The sequence below is a fragment of the Zootoca vivipara genome, chromosome 13 (genome assembly GCF_963506605.1).
Source record: "Zootoca vivipara chromosome 13, rZooViv1.1, whole genome shotgun sequence".
Taxonomy (NCBI): Eukaryota; Metazoa; Chordata; class Lepidosauria; order Squamata; family Lacertidae; genus Zootoca; species Zootoca vivipara.
Genome location: NC_083288.1, coordinates 50,678,773 through 50,690,722, shown reverse-complemented (window position 1 = coordinate 50,690,722; position 11,950 = coordinate 50,678,773).

Genomic DNA, 11,950 nt, shown 5'->3' with positions numbered 1-11,950 from the left:
GGGTGGGAAGGGGGAGGGGAGTTCCCCCATCAAGTTTCGCAGGTCTGCTAGGTTTTGGTCAACCCCCAGTTAGAGAGGGGGGTGGGAAAATGCGCTCTTTTTTTATTTGCATTGCGTGGAATTTGCTGCATTTGCAGGCCCTGGAGTTGATTGCCTTTGCATTGGCATTTATTGCCACCTTTCTGAACTGCTGTTCGCAAAGCAGGAACATCACTGACATTTTTAGAGTTATTTGTTGCATTTCTATCCCCCTGCCCTACATGCTTCCCCCCCCCTTCCTCATTTAGTCCCCACCACAACAACAACCCTGTGAGGCAGGTGAGGCTGCGAGAAGCAATAACCGGCGCAAGGTCCCCCCCCCCCCCGAGAGGTTCGTGTCCGAGTAGGGGATTGGAACTCATGTCTTTCCCTGTCTAGTCCGACACTCTAACCACTGCACCACACTGCTTTATATATCGCTTGATAGTAAGAGTGGGGAAAACCCCAGTAAAAGATAAAACAATGAAATTATCAATAAGAGACAATCACCTAAAACTTTCCTAAATAATAATAATAATAATAATAATAATAATAATAATAATAATAATTTATTATTTATACCCTGCCCATCTGACTGGGTTTCCCCAGCCACTCTGGGCAACTTACAACAGAAAAATGAAATAAAACAATCTATTAAACATTAAAAGCCTCCCTAAACAGGGCTGCCTTCAGATGTCTTCTAAAAATCTGGTAGCTGTTTTTCTCTTTGACATCTGTTGGGAGGGCGTTCCATAGGGCGGGCGCCACTACCGAGAAGGCCCTCTGCCTGGTTCCCTGCAACTTGGCTTCTCGCAATGAGGGAACCGCCAGAAGGCCCTCGGTGCTGGACCTCAGTGTCCGGGCAGAACGATGGGAGTGGAGAATAAGAATAAAAACAGGTTCAAACTCTCCTCGGCTTTCTAAAGATCTGGGTAGGCTTGCCCAACATTTTTAGCAGGCGTTGAAAAGAGTGTGTTGAAAGTGTCTTCCTGAAATCAATCAGCAGGGAGTTCCAAAGTATAACGTTTGCTGCCAAACTTAAAGACTGAGTTCTGGCAAATAGGAAATCTGTACAATTTGGCCTTGGGAAGATGACATTTCTTTTACCACTCAGTTTTTGCTAACCTGGAGCTGCTGTTTTTGTGTTTTGTTTTTTTTAACTGAACGTTATCATTGTAAGATAATGGGTTGCTGTTGTTTTCAATGCCATATGCCACCTTGTTATTTTTTATTTATGAAGTGCAGTTTATGAATATTTTAATGCATGCATAATGGGCTTTGATCATTTGCAAAAGGGCAAACGAACCCGGGGATGGATGGAGAGAGAGAGACTCCGTTGGGAGGAGATCTGGCCTTCGTTGGGGCCTTTTGGGTTTAGACAAAAGAACAGGAAGAGGCAACATGGTAGAAGCTTATAAAAATGACGCCTGGGCGTGGAGCAAGTGGAGACAGGAAAGTTTTTCTCTCCCTCTGTTGTAATGAGCATGCACAGTAGCAGAATGTGGGAAGATTCGGGACAGAGAAAAGAAAGCAGAGTTGAACTATGGAACTCCCTGCCACAGGAGGCAGGGGTGGCCACGAAATAGAGGGCTTTAAAAGAGGATGAGACAAATTCAAAAGGCTTTCGATGGCTACTGGCCGCAGCAGCCACGCTCTGCCTCTTCAGTTGGAGGCAGCGATATTTATGAATACCAGTTGCCGGAAACCACAGGAGGGGAGAGCGCTGTTCTCGCACTCGGGGCCTGCTTGTGGGGTTTTCCGGAAGAGGCGTACGGCTGCCGGCCCCTATGAGAACAGGATGGTGGACGAGACGGGCCACAATGGCCTGGTCCTTCGAGGCTATTATTATGTGCTTATGATGGTTTGACGCTTTTATTTCGAGGGAAAGGGTGCTCCTGAGCATATACAGAGGACTTTTCTCCGGTGGCACAACCAGCACCAAGAAGTATGGGTCCTGTAAGCATCTTGAGATGGAACAACCGCCATATAATTATCTCCGGTACGATGAAGTAATAAACCTGCTCTCTCGCACAGCCTACGCTCAACTAGGAGGAAGCGGGAGACTTTGCAATGTGGATCCTTCCTTGTATCCTTTGATGAACCTGATGATGGGTTTCACTTCACTGTCTCACCTCCCTTTACTTCCTGCCTGGACTTACAGGTTGGAAGTCCTTATATAAGGTATGAAAGCTGCCCTGGTTGTCAACTTACTACCTGGCCAAGTTCAATGAGTATATTGAGCTAGACTGGTGACTGGGAGCGGCCGCCGAGACCACATAACACCGGTCTTGAAAGACCTACATTGGCTCCCAGTACGTTTCCGAGCACAATTCAAAGTGTTGGTGCTGACCTTTAAAGCCCTAAATGGCCTCGGTCCAGTATACCTGAAGGAGCGTCTCCACCTCCATCATTCTGCCCGGACACTGAGGTCCAGCACCGAGGGCCTTCTGGCGGTTCCCTCGTTGCGAGAAGCCAAGTTACAGGGAACCAGGCAGAGGGCCTTCTCGGTGGTGGCGCCTGCCCTGTGGAACGCCCTCCCAACAGATGTCAAAGAGGAAAACAACTACCAGACTTTTAGAAGACATCTGAAGGCAGCCCTGTTCAGGGAGGCTTTTAATGTTTAATAGATTGTTGTGTTTTATTTTTCTGTTGGAAGCCGCCCAGAGTGGCTGGGGAAACCCCGCCAGATGGGCGGGGTATAAATAATAAATTATTATTATTATTATTATTATTATTATTATTATTATTATTATTAAGCCCTTAACATCTTGGGATCTTTTAACCGCAAGATTGCCTCACTCCCCAAAATGCCCAGTCGGCCGCTTTGACCTGCGGAACAGCCCCTGTTCCATTGGGCATTTGAAAAGGAATCAATCTTTTTTCATACGGTACTCTGGAACTCCCTGCCGATTGATACCAAGCCGGCGCATTCAAAGCGCTCATTTCAGAGCCTGCTGGAAACATTCTCGTTTTACAAACCTACCCAGAAATGTACAATGCTGATCTCTCTCTTTTAAAGTTCATTGTTGATTTTATTTATTTTTTCAACGGAGCTGTTTTTACAGATAATTTCATTGTTTTGTTCTCTTCGCAAACTGCTTTGACTTTTTTTTTTTTTTTGACGATCAAGCTGGGTAAAAATTGGACGAAATAGAGTCACGTAACAAAGGCAGATAGATGTTTTAGAGCGCCGCTCCATTTGGAGACCCCCGGGTTGGCAGAATCTGCTCTGCACCGACACACATTTCCCCGCGGCTGGCTTCTGAGTTTCAGCGCATAGGAACATGATGTCCTGAAAGCTTCTGATGGCTATCAGGAAGTTGACATCCATCAAGCAGAGAGGTCAACGACGGTTTGTTGCTGTTGGGGTGGAGGCCCATTCATCCGGGCTCTGGGCGTACCTCTTCTGAACCAGCTCCGGGTTCCAGGGATGAATGCTAGATTGCGACATCCCTGATCTCTTGATTTCTTCACGGTCTCGATCCGGGTGGATCTGCCGCATAGCACAACTTCCTGCAGCCTTGGGATCGGCCCCTTCGCCAGCCGGGACACCTGGAGGGCCACAGGCTGGTTTTCTCCTGCCCCGGAGGAGGGTAGGACTCGAACCCATGGCTTCGAGTTCTAAGAAAGGAGGTGGCCTTCAGTCATCCTACTGCAGCCTCCAGCCACCTCGGGTTTAAAGGAAAGGCTTCCAGGTGAGAGGTCATCCTTTCCCAAGCATCCCCAAATCCCTGCCATGTCTGATGGAGCGGTACTAAGGAGGAAAACTCAGTGGTGCTTACTGCCCTATAGGGTTGCAAAGTAATATATATATATATATATATATATATATATATATATATATATATATATATATATGGGCAAATGGTACTTGCTGCCCTTTTGGGACCGAACTACCCATTGAAATCGAGGCCTCTTAAGGCCTGGAAACGATGCCTTATGAGGAACGGCTTAGGGAGCTGGGTATGTTTTGCCTGGAGAAGAGAAGGTTAAGGGGTGATATGATAGCCATGTTCAAATATATGAAAGGATGTCATATGGAGGAGGGAGAAAGATTGTTTTCTGCTGCTCCAGAGAAGCGGACATGGAGCAATGGATTCAAACTTCAAGAAAGAAGATTCCACCTAAACATTAGGAAGAACTTCCTGACAGTAAGAGCTGCTCGACAGTGGAATTTGCTACCAAGGAGTGTGGTGGAGTCTCCTTCTCTGGAGGTCTTTAAGCAGAGGCTTGACAGCCATATGTCAAGAATGCTTTGATGGTGTTTCCTGCTTGGCAGGGGGGTTGGACTGGATGGCCCTTGTGGTCTCTTCCAACTCTATGATTCTACCGTATGATTCTATGATTCTCTTCTTGCCTACCTTGCAGGGGAAGAGTGGGAGAAACTCCGCCCGTTCTCCCGGCTCATCCCATCAACACGGGGACAAGAGATTCATATAATGGCCTCCCACACACTCTTTCCCGGATTTCTTTGGCTATCTTTGAACAAAGGCGATGAGCAACACCTAGGGAACTTGGCAGCCGGACACCAAGGTCTCTGCCAAGAAGGGCCTGGAGAGGTCGGGTGGCAGGATGACGAAGCAAATCAAGAGGCCGGCCGTTTCGCCAGCCCACTAAAAGCCTGTGGGGTCTGTGGTGTAGATAACGGGAAAGGGTAGCCAAGAAGGCTGGGGCGCCGCCTTGGGGATCTGTGGGGGGGGCATTAGCTGGACGGGGTGATGTACTAAAGCCACTTTTGAGCTGGTCCACGGCCAGATGAATCAATACCCTCCATCAAATGCAGAGAAGGCGCCCTCCCTTCTTGATGTCTTTTCCTGCTTATAGAATCACAGAACTGTAGGGTTCCAAGGGTCATCCAATCCAACCCCCTGCAACATCATTCCCTGGTTCCATTCCACCCGGCTTTCCTGGTTTCCACACACACACACACGGTGTCCCTATTGTGAGAGGTTTCTTATTCTGCATTCACAGCCGTAACACTGGGGCCCCGCCTAGTCCAGTGCCCCGTTCTCACAGTGGCCAAACCCAAAGGGGGAACCAGCAATCAGGATTCGAACACAAGAGCATCTCTGAGTATTCAGAAACTCCAGCAGTGGAGGCAGAGCATGGCCGTCAACATAGCAAGGGCCCCTCGATAAACCCTCTCCTCCGTGAGTTTGTCGATTCTCAAACGCCTTGGTTCCCAAATACCAAAAACCTGGAAATAAGTGTTCCAGTTCTTGAATGTTTTTCGGAAGCCGAACGTCCAATGCGGCTGTCGGTGACCGTTTCTGGGGTGCCTGCACCAATCAGAAGCGGCGCCTTGGTTTTTGAACGTTTCAGAAGTCGAACGGACTTCTGGATTAACTTTGGCACTTTTGTTTTTTGTTATTTATTTTGCGTTTTTGTTTTTGAGGCTTTTTTGGTTTATTTGTTTTTGTGACTGTGTGGAACCCAGTTCAGCTATCGATTGATCGATTGTGTGACTGCGGAAATGGATAAAAGCCCCCCATCCAAACAATGGCCATCATCAATGCAGGTAAGAAAAAAATGTATTGGTAATTTTGATTTTTATCATCTACAATACTGTCTTATTTCTTTTATAGTACAGTATATTGATTATTGCTTTCATTTTATAGATCCATGGTCTCGTTAGAGAATAAAGTCCATGTTAAATTGCTGTTTTAGGGGTCTGGAATGGATCAATGTGTTTTGCATGACTTTCTATGGGTAAAGGTAAAGGGACCCCTGGCCATTAGGTCCATTCGTGACCGACTTTGGGGTTGCGGCGCTCATCTCGCGTTATTGGCCGAGGGAGCCGGCATACAGCTTCTAGGTCATGTGGCCATCATGACAAAGCCGCTTCTGGCGAACCAGAGCAGCACATGGAAACGCCGTTTACCTTCCCTCTGTAGCAGTTCCTATTTATCTACTTGCACTTTGAGGTGCTTTTGAACTGCTAGGTTGGCAGGAGCAGGGACCGAACAAGGGACCGAACAACGGGAGCTCACCCCGTCGCGGGGATTCGAATCGCCGACCTTCTAATCGGCAAGCCCTAGGCTCTGTGGTTTAACCTACAGCGCCACCCACGTCCCAACTTTCTATGGGTAAGCACGCCTTGGTTTTGGAACGCTATGATTTTGGAACGGACTTCCGCAACGGATCACGTTTGAGAACCAAGGTACCAATGTATATGTAATTGTTGTTATATACTGGAAATCAATAAAACAATATGTGTTTTTCGAAAAAGGAGAGAGGGAGAAAAAGCTTTCCTCTTTCCACTTTCTCCGTGCCATTTCATAAACTCATAGAAGGCCCTCCAAAGCTCATCTAGCCCAACCTTGTGAATGCAGGAATCTCAACGAAAGCATCCATGACAGATGTCCATCCAACCTCTGCTTCAAAACCTCCATGGTAGGAGGTCATGTTGCCTCTTATTTGGCACTGTGGTCTAAACCACTGAGCCTAGGGCTTGCCGATCAGAAGGTCGGCGGTTCAAATCCCCGCGACGGGGTGAGCTCCCGTTGCTTGGTCCCAGCTCCTGCCAACCTTAGCAGTTTGAACGCACACCAGTGCAAGTAGATAAATAGGTACCGCTCTGGCGGAAAGGTAAACGGCGTTTCCATGTGCTGCTCTGGTTCGCCAGAAGCGGCTTTGTCATGCTGGCCACATGACCCGGAAAAACTGTCTGCGGACAAATGCCGGTTCCCTCGGCCTATAGAGCGAGATGATCGCCGCAACCCCAGAGTTTACCTTTATCTTACTCTTTCTCTTACTCCCCGAGTCGCCTGAGGCCTACCTACCAGGAGGCACAGGTCAATTCTGTGTCCAGGGCAGCTGTTTATCAGCTCCATCTGGTACGCAGGCTGAGTCCCTACCTGCCCACGGACTGTCTCGCAGAGTGGTGCATGCTCTAGTTATCTCTCGCTTGGACTACTGCAATGCGCTCTACGTGGGGCTACCTTTGAAGGTGACCCGGAAACTACAACTAACCCAGAATGTGGCAGCTAGACTGGTGACTGGGAGCGGCCACTGAGACCACATAACACCAGTCCTGAAAGACCTACATTGGCTCCCAGTACATTTCCGAGCAGAATTCAAAGTGTTGGTGTTGACCTTTAAAGCCCTAAACGGCCTCGGTCCAGTATACCTGAAGGAGCGTCTCCACCCCCATCGTTCTGCCCGGACACTGAGGTCCAGCTCCGAGGGTCTTCTGGCGGTTCCCTCGCTACGAGAAGCCAAGTTACAGGGAACCAGGCAGAGGGCCTTCTCGGTAGTGGCACCCACCCTGTGGAACGCCCTCCCACCAGAGGTCAAAGAGAACAACAATTACCAGACCTTTAGAAGGCATCTCAAGGCAGCCCTGTTTAGGGAAGCTTTTAATGTATGATTTCTGTATTTTAATGTTTTGTTGGAAGCCGCCCAGAGTGGCTGGGTATAAATAATAAATTATTATTATTATTATTATTATTATATACCAGCCTTGTTGTGCGAGCGACGCAGAATGACCGCCCGCTATTCCCTGCACCCTGAACTCTTTGGAGAAAGAAAGAGCGGAAAAACCTCACTTTTCCCCATCGGTCCTTGCTTTCAAAGAGAAAGATGTTGCGGACAGAAAACCACATGAAGGGCTCCTGAGGGCAAGGCACATGAAGAGATTTGCACGTGGTCAAGCCTTCAAAGGTGGCAAGCTGTGCAGCTGATCTGCCCTCCCCTCGCCCTTGAAGATAAGGGGGGGCGACCCCCTGAAGTGGGGCTCTGAGGCTCACCTGCAGCGGCCAGGTCGTCTTTAATGGTCAGGTGTGGAAAGACAGGCCCGATAACAGCCTGGAGGCTCTTATCCACTCTCAGCCGCACAGAGAGGGTATTTAGCCCTGAAGGACTAGTCAGACAGGATCTGTCCTCACGGCCCCCACCCCCAGCCCTTCCACGGTGGAAAAAAACGAATTTTCTCCCTGTCCGGAGGCTAAAGTTCCAGCGGATAACAGAGCAGGGCGAGAGACTCCCCTGACTGCAGCTGCCTGGGAGGAGATTCGCATCGGTGTCCACCTCGGGCGTCGCACTGGCTGATGGGCATTGTAGTCCGAAATGTCTGTAGGGAACAAGAGCCCTCTTCCCCCCCCCCTGCGGTTCTCAGAAACTAGGATTCAGAAGCATCGCTGCCTCCGACTGTGTGGCACCCTGGCTAGTAGCTGCCGATAGCCCTGTCCTCTATAAATTTTACCCGATTCTCTTTCCAAGCTATCTAGGTTGGTGGCCATCACTGCCTCCTGTGGGAGGGAGTTCCATAGTTCAACTCCGCACTGCTTGAGAACGGGGCCTTCTTAGTGATGGCTTCCTGTTTGCCGCATGCTGTCCCCAGGGAGATGCGCTTGGCGGTTTGGAGTGATCAGTGACAAATAAAACAAAATAATGAAATTATAAATAAGAACCGGATCTGTCCACCTTGTGGCACCTCGAGCATGCTTTGAATTGTGGAAAGGGGGCATAATAATAAAATTATACATGTATGTATATATGTAAATTCACCTGCCCCAACACCCCTTTCTTTTAGTTTTAAAGAGACCCTTGTACAGTGGTACCTTGGTTTAAGTACACAATTGGTTCCGGAAGTCTGTACTTAACCTGAAGCGTACTTAACCTGAAGCGAACTTTCCCATTAAAAGTAATGGAAAGTGGATTAATCTGTTCCAGACCTGAAGCGAACTTTCCCATTAAAAGTAATGGAAAGTGGATTAATCTGTTCCAGACGGGTCCACGGAGTACTTAAACTGAAAGTACTCAAACCGAAGCATACTTAAACCGAGGTATGACTGTACTTGAGATGCGTTCCAAAGACACAGAAGCATTTTATTTTATTTTATTTTAAAAAAAATATTTTTATTAAAGATTTCCCTTGTTTACAAAAGCAAGCACATTTTCTCTTTCTTCAGGTTGCGTTTTTCTACAGATCGGTTACATTTGTTGCGAGTCATTGGTAAAAGCATTTTCTTTTTTTGAAAGGCTGAAAGTTTGGCCTGCCTAGATAGCCTTGGTATCATCACTAGGATACCATTAAAATAAATTACCATTGCAAATGTTTTAAACAACCTGTTGCTATCCTTGCAACATAATCCTGGGGGCTTAGTTTCCACCACCACCCCCTCCATCTGAAATGAAACCCAATCCTAGGTGCATTGGGAAGAGGAAGAGGGGATATTCATAGAATCGTGGAATTGTAGAGTTGGAAGGTTTTTAACCACCCTCTGGTTAAAAACCTCCAAGGAAGGAGAGTCCACAAAAGGGACAGGGTTCAATCCTGCTGGAATCTGCTTTGCCTGAGGTTTATAAGAGGGTCTGTTTGCAAAAGGGCTTTGAAGTCCCCATTTAGCCCTCCAGCTGTGGGCAGATTAGGATTTGGCATAGCTTGGCGCATTGCTATCAAAATGCAAAATCTGGGAATCTTGCCCTTTACCCTCCCATTTTTACAATACCCCACCCTAGAAGCAGGAACGTTGCTTTTTTTTTTTACGAACACAGAGCACAGTTTTCTCAAGTTCTCTTCTGGCTGGCTTAAGAGTCCCGTGAAGCTGAAAAGCTTGCGTACTTTACATCTCCTGTTTTTCAGGACCAATATGATCCGCTAGCAGTGCCAGATTTACATGTAAGCTAAACAAGCTATAGCTTAGGGCCCCACTCTCTTGGGGCCCCCCCAAAAAATGTAAAGGAAAAAAAAACCCTGGATGCACATTTCCAAAATATAAGATAAAAAACTAATAAAATAAAACCTACCTATAGCAATAGTGTGTGTTGTGTTGTGTTGTGTTTTGTGTTGTGTTGGCTGCCTGCTAGCCTGCTCTCTAAAATACCACTGGTTTGCTCCTTTCTATATATAAAGGTAAAGGGACCCCTGACCATTAGGTCCAGTCGTGACCGACTCTGGGGTTGCGCGCTCATCTCGCATCATTGGCCGAGGGAGCCGGCGTATAGCTTCCGGGTCATGTGGCCAGCATGACAAAGCCGCTTCTGGCAAACCAGAGCAGCACATGGAAACGCCGTTTACCTTCCCACTGTAGCGGTTCCTATTTATCTACTTGCAGCTAGGTTGGCAGGAGCTGGGACCGAGCAACGGGAGCTCACCCCGTCGCAGGGATTTGAACCGCCGACCTTCTGATCAGCAAGCCCTAGGCTCAGTGGTTTAACCCACAGTGCCACCTGCGTCACTCCTTTCTATATATAGGGTGCCTACATTCTGCATGGACTGGTTGCAGGGCAACATGGGCAAATGGCTTGAGATACCTATCAGGTCCATAAATGACCATATAGCATATATTCAACACAAAAAACAGTGACAATTTGTTGTTGACAAAAGGACAGCTGGACATATAAGCTACCTTCAGTAGCTTAGGGCCTCATCCAACCTAAATCCGGCCCTGTCTGCTGGACAAAACAGGCACAGATGGTTCTTCAAAAAGGAGCAGCCTCTGTCGGTGCAGAAGTGTGCAAGCTTTTGGGTTACACCAGCAAGTGAGATGGAAATCCACGTTCCCCAGATGATCTGCTTGTGTATTATCCTAAGAAGAAATCTGTACAAGATACACTTCTACGTAACTCCCTTCCTAGAACCAGGAAGGACCCGGGAATTTTGGCGATTGTTCTGCCCCCTGCATTTATTTCCCAGCCTTCATTTCTCCTGGAGCTAGTCAGAAGCTCAGGGATTAGAAGAATTCCAGGTGTGTGGTTGTTCTTTCCAATTAAGTGTTGAGCCATCTTACCTGCATCATTTTTTCCAACACAAAGCCAGTCAGACTGGTCCTTGCTATTAACTGTGACCCAAGTTACAGTTTTGGGCACCCCAGTTTCAAGGCTTCCATTCCCTCCCTCTTACTTCCTGGTCTCTTGGAATGACAGGCTTGGAAGAAGAAGGGGAGGGAAAAACACCAGAGGTCATCCATCCCAACCCCAGATCCCCAACAGACACTGTGCAAAGGGTTATAAACAAAATATGCCTTGTCCACTAGCCCTCAAAAAAAAAAGGATATTGTACAGGCAGAAAAGGTGCAGGCAATATGATCCAGAGGCTGGAGAAACTCCCTTATGAAAAATCTGTAGGGTTGTTTTGTTTTTTTAAGTTTTGGAACACAGAGGTTCGTAAAATTGTGGAGAAAGCAGGCGGGGAGATTCAGGACGGCGTTTCTTCACTCGGCGCAGTTAAACTGCGGAACTCCCTCCCACAAGAGGAAGTGATGGCTATTGCCCATTTAGATGTCTCCGAAAGGGAATTAGACAAAGGTGTGGCTGCAGAGTCGCAAGGGCTATGTACCACAGCCAGTATCGGAGGTGGTATGTCTCTGAGGGGCCAGTTGATGGGAATCACAGAAGTGGGGGGAGAGAGTCATTGTGTTCCGATGCTGCTTGGGGGCTTCCCTTCGGGGCCTCTGGTCGGCCACCGGGAGAGCAAGGATGCTGGGCTTAGATGGGCCCCCCTTTGGCCTGATCCGGCAACCAGGTTCTGCTGACATCCTTGGTTGCTTACAGACCCCAGCCCCATGTGCATAGGAAGTTTCTGGCACCCACCCCATACATGGCAGGTGTGCCCTGAAATGTCTCCGGTCCAGTTAGGAGTGATCTGGCGACGAGCAAAAGGCACTCTGCGCATTCTCAAGAACCTTCCCCTCCTCATTTTCTGTTCCACAACAGAACCTTGACATTAAATAATTTGACACATCACTTGGGAGGACAGGTGAACTAATACCAGTGTACTGGAAGAAGCAGTGTTGAAGCGATGATTCTTCAACATCAACTTCGTTGGACCGGTCATGTTGTGCGGATGCCTGATGATCGCCTTCCAAAGCAACTACTCTATTCCGAACTTAGAAATGGAAAGCGTAATGCTGGTGGTCAACAAAAGAGGTTGAAAGAGTATCTCAAGGCAAATCTATAAAAAAAATGTAGTATAAACACCAACAATTGG